Source organism: Cervus canadensis, chromosome 1 (genome assembly GCF_019320065.1).
Source record: "Cervus canadensis isolate Bull #8, Minnesota chromosome 1, ASM1932006v1, whole genome shotgun sequence".
NCBI lineage: Eukaryota > Metazoa > Chordata > Mammalia > Artiodactyla > Cervidae > Cervus > Cervus canadensis.
The window spans coordinates 18,769,674-18,777,428 of record NC_057386.1 but is presented as its reverse complement, the minus strand read 5'-3'; the positions used below and the strand labels follow the sequence as shown (position 1 = coordinate 18,777,428).

Sequence of the window (7,755 nt, the reverse complement as noted above, 5' to 3'; positions counted from 1 at the left end):
GAAAGAACACATATATATACTTTTCATAGAGGCCCTTTATTGAGTTGAGAAAATTCCCTTCTAGTCTTAGCTTACTGAGGTTTTGTTTTTTTTTTAATCAGAAATTGATGTCATGCAGGGACTCCAAAGCCAGTGAGTGCTCTGTGACAGCCTAGAGGGGTGGGTTGGGGAAGAAGGTGGGAGGGAAGTTTAAGAGGGAAGGGACAAGGGTATGCCTGTGGCTAATTCATGTTGATGTATAACAGAAACCATCAGAATATTGTAAAGTAATTATCTTTCAAATAAGAATTAAATTTTTTTTTAAAAACTGATGTTGACTTTATCAATGATTTTTCCACAACTATTGAGATGACTATGTGTTTTTTCTGTTTTCTCTTTTAGTCTATAAATATATCTCCATTCTTTGATTTTCTAAAATTAAACCAACCTGAGTTTAACTTGACTTGGTCAATACTGGTATGTAATTCTCTTTTCTTGTTAAGATCTCTACCTGGTCTTGGTATCAGGGTAATGCTCAAAATTCTTCAAGCCAGGATTCAGCAATATGTGAACCGTGAACTTCCAGATGCTCAAGCTGGTTTTAGAAAAGGCAGAGGAAACAGAGATCAAATTGCCAACATCCACTGGATCATCAAAAAAGCAAGAGTGTCCCAGAAAAACATCTATTTCTGCTTTATTGACTATGCGAAAGCCTTGGACTGTGTGGATCACAACAAACTGTGGAAAATTCTGAAAGAGATGGGAATACCAGACCACCTGACCTGCCTCTTGAGAAGTCTGTATGCAGGTCAAGAAGCAACAGTTAGAACTGGACATGGAACAACAGACTGGCTCCAAATAGGAAAAGGAGTACGTCAAGGCTGTATATTGTCACCTTGCTTATTTAACTTATATGCAGAGTACATCATGAGAAACGCTGGGCTGGAGGAAGCATAAGCTGGAATCAAGATTGCTGGGAGAAATATCAATAACCTCAGATATGCAGATGACACCATCCTTATGGCAGAAAGTGAAGAGGAACTAAAAAGCTTCTTGATGACAGTGAAAGAGGAGAGTGAAAAAGTTGGCTTGAAGCTCAACATTCAGAAAACTAAGATCATGGCATCTGGTCCCATCACTTCATGGCAAATAGATGGGGAAGCAGTGGAAACAATGGCTGACTTTATATTTTTGGGTTCCAAAATCATTGCAGATGGTGATTGCAGCCACGAAATTAAAAGATGCTTACTTCTTGGAAGGAAAGTTATGACCAACCTAGACAGCGTATTAAAAAGCAGAGACATTTCTTTGTTAACAAAGGTCCATCTAGTAAATGTTATGGTTTTACCAGTGGTCATGTATGGATGTGATAAGTAAGTAAGTAAGTGAAGTTGCTCAGTCATGTCCAACTCTTTGCGAGCCCATGGACTGTAGCCCACCAGGCTTCTCTGTCCATGGGATTCCCCAAGCAAGAATACTAGAGTGGGTTGCCATTTCCTTCTCCAGGGGATCTTCCCAACCCAGGGATTGAACCTGGGTCTCCTGCATTGCAGGCAGACACTTTAACCCCTGAGCCACCAGGGAAGCCCATAGTTGGGCTATAAAGAAAGCTGAGTGCAGAAGAATTGATGCTTTTGAACTGTGGTGTTGGAGAAGACTCTTGAGAGTCCCTTGGACTGCATTCCCTTGACTGATCTAACCAGTCAGTCCTAAAGGAGATCAGTCCTGGGTGTTCATTGGAAGGACTGATGCTAAAGCTGAAACTCCAATACTTTGGCCACCTGATGCAAAGAGCTGACTCATTTGAAAAGACCCTAATGCTGGGCAAGATTGAAGGGAGGAGAAGAAGTGGACAACAGAGGATGAGATGACTGGATGGCATCACCGACTCAATGGACATGGGTTTGAGTTGGTGATGGACAGGGAGGCCTGGCATGCTGCAGTTCATGGGGTCGCAAAGAGTCAGACACGACTGAGCGACTGAACTGAACTGAACTGAACTGATGCTGAGAAGTGGTCCCTCATCTTCAATTTTCCGGAAGAGTTTACGTAGAATTGGTAAATGTTTTATATGTTTGGTAGAAATCATCAGTGAAGACATCTGGGCCTAGAATTCTCTTTGTGGGAAGGTACAAACTAGACATTATTGCTCATTGCTATTTTACATAGACAACGTTAACTTGGATTCTTACATATTAGCTTTTCTTTTTAAAACTTCATGTAAATGGTAAAGTCTGTCAGTTTTTATCTGAAAAACTCTATCAAAATTCTTGGAAGGATTTTGTTGGGTATACAATCCTAGGTTTACAGCCATTTTCTCTCGGCATTCTGGAAATACTGTTGTTTTCTTTTCTAGCTGTAAGTGTTGCTGCTGTCAGAGTGAGTGATATGCTATTTTTTTTTCTCAGACTGCGTTTCTACTTCTTTTGGTGTCTTGAAGTTTTACTCCTGGCCGCAAACTTCAAATTTTAAAATATGTATATTTACTTATTTATTTGGCTGAGCTGGGTCTTAGCTGCAGCACCTGGGATCTTTCTTGTGGTATGCAGGATCTTTTTTAGCTGTGGCATGTGGGCTCTAGTTCCCTGACCAGGGATCGAACCCAGGCCCCCTGCATTGGGAGCTCAGAGCCTTAGCCAGGGACCACCAGGGAAGTCCCCAAATTTTTCTTGTTTGGTACAAATCCTTATATCTGTGGGTTCATATATTTTATCTGTTCTGGAAAAATATTTATCTTCAAATATTTATCTGTACTTCATTCTTTTTCATGTCTCCATTGATCAGGATAAAAAACTTTTAGACCTTACCTTTCTACCTGCTTTTACCCTCTCATATTTCCCTTCTTATCTCTCTGTTATTCATTCTATTTTTTTCAGCTCTATCTTCTAGTTTAGTACTCCTTAACCTTGAAAATGCCTATTAATTACCAAGGAATCTTGTTAAGTCTCCTTAAAAAAAACTATTTGTTTGGCTACACTGGGTCTCAGTTTGCAGCACTCAGGATCTTTGATCTCCACTGGGGCACACAGAATTTTAAGTTGCGGCATGTGAGCTCTTATCTGTGGCATGTGGAATCTAGTTCCCGGACCAGGGATCGAATCTGGGACCCCTGCACTGGCAGTGTGGAGTCTTAGCTACTGGACCACTAGGGAAGTCCCTAAAATTCAAATTTGATTCAATAGTTCTGGATAGGGCCTGAGAGTCTGCATTTCTAACAAGTTCCCAGGGTGATGATGCTGCTAATCCAAGGACCATACTTAAGGGAGCAGCTTTTTTATTCAACCATCTCTTTTCAGTTGTGTTTGATTTGCTGTTAGCTCCCTCCAATTAGTTCTTGTTTTAATCATTGTATTTTTTTATTTCTATAAGTTCTGGATGGTTCTCCTTCAAAACTGACCATTCTAGTGTCTTGTTGCTTGTTAATTTTTATAATGCCATCTTTTATTTCATTAAACACTTACACACATGTGGTTAGTTTACATTTTGTGCCTAATATCAGAAGTCCTTGGACCAATAAATATATTGTTTATGTTGACTGTTGCTCATGGTGGTCTGTTTCTCTGTGTTTTGTGATCTCACGTTATAAGCTTGTGTTTGGATGAATCTATGGAAAATCTAGAGGCTAAAATTGAGGATACTTTCTTCCAGAAACAATTTGCATTTGCTTCTGTCCAGAGGAGTCCAGAATAGGAGAGCAGCTTGGGACCAGGTCCCTAACATACCAGAATCTTAGGTTGCCTTACCTTGACCCTGGGTTAATATCTAACTTACCAAATGTGATGCTAATATTGGCATTTGCCTTTAGCACAATTCCACCTTTCCTGTCTATTCACCATGCCTAAGAGGGCTGTTTTGTTTTGTGGCCTCTTTGAGATTTCCCTTCCCACAAATCCCAGCAATGCAATAAAAATTGCTTCACATTGGATCTCATTGTTTAAAAGCACAAGGTCCCCCTGAGTTTTGATGTCTGAGTGATTTAGTGCATAGAAGCTTAGTTCATATTTTAAAGCAGATCCCTAAAACATTGTCTGCATTTTCAAAACAACTGAGGATTTGTAGATATGAAGATACATGCATGAATGTACATGATCAGTCGTGTCTGACTCTTTGTGACCCCTTGGACTGTAGCCTGCCAGGCTCCTCTGTCAATGGGATTTCCCAGGCAAGAATACTGGAAGGAGTTGCCATTTCCTCCTCCAGGGGATCTTCCCAACCCAGAAATCAAACCTGCCTCTCCTGCATTGCCGGCAGGTTCTTGACCACTGAGCCATTGGAGAAGCCTGTGAAGATACATAGGGACCGGTCTGCAGCAGCAAGTACAAAGGGAAAGAAGAGCAGCTGGAGAATGAGAGAAAGTTGGTTTTTGTTTGCTGTGCTGGGTCTTCATCATAGCATGTGGGCTTAGTTGCCCCGAGGCATGTGGGATCTCAGTTCTTAGTTCCCATACCAGGGATTGAACCCATGTCCAATGCATTAGAAGGGGGATTCTTTACCACTGGACCACCACGGAAGTCTCAAGAGAATTTGTTTTGTACATAAGTTCTAACAAATGCTTGTGAATGTGCCTTAGCCATGCCCTGTAATTGTCAAAGAGCATTCTAAAATTTAAAAATTAAATAAAATAAGTAAATAAAAGCACTAGGTACCTTGTTCACTCCACCTGAACTAAAACCCTGACTCTCATTGTCCAGGCACCTCGTCGTAAGGTCCTTTAATTTTTGTGCAACTCTAGGAGAGTGAAGAAACTCTCCAAAATAGGGTGGAGGTCTCATTTCTTTTCACTCTGATGAGCAGGGATTCAGGGAAAGATTTCATTCAGGTTAGAAAAATAATGGGGTGTTTCTTAACATCAGTGTGTGATGAAATAAAATTCATAATCACCACATCACAGTAAAGGATAATCCTTAAAAGTAGATATATTCAGCTTAATGATAAACTTTCCTTTTGTTCTTAATTTTCTCATCTTGCTGCCAGTGAAATGGTCCACAGACTAACACTTGAGTACTAATACTACACAGCGTGAGGGCAAGTTTATGGGAAACAGCAGAGAGAAAGGAAGATCTCTTTCTGGAAGGGAAACGAAGCCCTGATAAAAATAAAAATGGGTGGGAGCAGGCTGAAACACTCAGATTATTTGTGAAATTGTCAGGCACTGTGCCAAGACTTGCACACATGAAATAAGAGAGGAGAAAAATACAAACACCCAGATACTGCCCACTCCTTGGTTGGGGACGGCGGTCAGAGGTGCACACTCATGCCTCACACCTGGCATATCTGGTTCCCACAGTGCACTGAGGCTCCAGGATGGCATTTTTCGAGGACATTCTGCTGCTCCCGCAAGCTGGACTCCTGCCAACTGAAAGATGTCCTTGGTTAAGTGGGTTCAATGAACCCTCTTAATCGTCAGCTCCATCTTCTGGCAACTGTCCATACACTTTCCCTCAGGGCTCACTTCCTGATAGCTTTTCTGCTTGATTCCTTAGCCTAGAATAATTTTTCTAATTCACTCATGGCTGAAGTCCTGAAAATGGCTATTGTTGTTCATAACAATTATAGTCATTATTGAAATGAACAAGTAGATTGAAACATCTCTCTAGTTGACTGGACCCCTCCCAGGTGTGGGGATGTAGCTGGGAGTGTTTGTGTGTGCCTTTAAAGTTTATCTGATTTGGGCCAAATTTACCTTTATCCTTTTGTGTTGTCCCAGAAAGGTCATACTTCAAGGTGTTTCTAGGTCCTTCTTCATGAATTTCTGCTGACGTTTGATTAAGCTGGTGGTAATAAAAAGAATGAAGCCTCTGTTCCTAACCAGTTTCAGAATTCAGAACTTACACACCCCGGGTCTACTTCCTCCCTGTAAAAGAAAGACATCACACTGTATGTTATAAAATTCTTTCCTGTTCAGAAGGACAGAGATCATTGCTCAACTCATAAATATTTAAGGGAAGAAAATGTCTACAGATGTCAGCCGATTGTCTTTATTTGTTCAAAGAAAATGGTTTTCACTTGATTACAATTGTATATACTAAGGTTTTGTGCCAAAGGACAAGAAAGCTTGGCCTCTGCCCTCTAGGAACTCTCAGTTATAGGGAGGCCAGGAACCATATAAACAATGGCCACAGTGTCCAGATGGAGTCGATGGGGTTCTTGGAGGGTCACAGAGAAAGTGAACAGCAGGCACTTGAAACTGTGGCTTTGGGTCTTAGAAATTTTCTAAGGGACTTAGAAATTCTACAGTTCTTCCAGGGGCTTTCCTGAAGGTCCAGTGGTCAAGACGCCACACTCTCAATGCAGGGGGCATGAGTACAATCCCTGGTCGGAGAAGTAAGATCCTGCATGCCACGTGGCATAGCCGAAAAAAGAAAAAGAAGTTCGTGTATGTGGAGATATGTCTCATGAGCAGTAGCAGATAGGGTTTGGGAGTCTTAAAGTGTAACTGAAGCATGCAAGGTAACTGAGGCTGTGGATCCACTTGCCCAGGAGCCCATGTAGCAGAGAAGAAATGAGAGCTGAAGGCAGTGTAACATTTCAGAGGTTGGCTTATGGGTAGTCTCATTTCTTTCCGCTGTGTCTCTCTTAGAACACAGCTTTATCTTCTGCATTAAGTAAGTATATGGAGACACACCTTAACCCCGACAGGCAGTAAGGGGGGCAGTATCTTAATCCACGAAGTCTGGGTGTCTTAAGTCTGGCCCCAAACCGGGGTGGGCTGATGAACTGAGGGGCGGGACACTCCCTTCCTAACTGGGACATTTGTGACTGGAAGTTAGAGGGGAATCAGTGATCTGTGCCTTAAGCAAAGACTCCATGACCACCAACCTCCCCTCACATATGTGCATACACACTCGGAGCCAGGATTCTGGAGTAGAAGAAATTCAGTATCAAAAATACCAAAATACCTATCCTTTTCCAGTGTGCAACAAGCATTCATTCATTCATTCATTCATTCACTTATTAAACATCCCCGTATGTTTGAGAGTTCTCTCCAGCATCTTGGAAATGCTTTTTGATGCCCCCAAGGGTTGATTGAGTAGCCATTTCTTGGTGCTCCCATAACAGCTTCTCACTACAGAGTGTTAATCAGGGCCTTCTTCCTATCTACTCCCTTAGACTCTGGGCCTCTGGATGTAGGGACCCTGCCTTGATCAATGGTGCTCAGTAGATGGTTGTTGAATGAATACATCCACCCCAACCTTATCCATGGTTTTGATTACCTGTGGTCAACCATGGTCCAAAAATATTAAATGGGAAGCTCCAGAAATAAACAATCTTGAAGTTTTCAATTGAATGCCATTTTGAGTAGAGTGATGATGCCGGTCCCAGAGTATCTTGGCTGCTAGTCACTAAGTAGCCCTCTAAATTAGATCGACTGTCTTGCTACCACATTGCTTGTGTTTATTTTTCTCAAAATCACCCCAAAGCACCAGAGAAGTGATGCTGGTTATTTAGGTTTGCCACAGAGAAGCTATAAAACATTAATACCTCCTTTAAGTGAAAAGGTGAATGTGCTCAACTTTAAAAGGAAAGAAAAAAAATCAAACACTGTGGTTGCTAAGATCTATAGTAAGAATGAACCTTCTATCCCAGAGATTGTGAAGAAGGAAAAAGAAATTTTTAGCTTTGCTCTCGCACCTCAAAGTGCAAAAGTTACGGCCACAATGCGCAATAAGTGCTCAGTTAAGATGGAAAAGGCATTAAATTCATACAATAAGATATTTTGTGTATATGAGAGATCACATTCACATAGCTTTTATTACAGTTGTTGTTTAGTCACTA

At 41.4% G+C, this 7,755-nt stretch overlaps 1 non-coding gene across 1 annotated transcript; it reads right to left on the bottom strand.

Annotated features, from left to right (window-relative positions):
• Positions 1 to 1,491: 1,491 nt before the first annotated feature.
• TRNAC-GCA lies at positions 1,492 to 1,563 on the bottom strand. Its single transcript has one exon. It is a non-coding gene; the product is annotated as a tRNA-Cys (tRNA).
• Between the last annotated feature and the right edge of the window lie 6,192 nt (positions 1,564 to 7,755).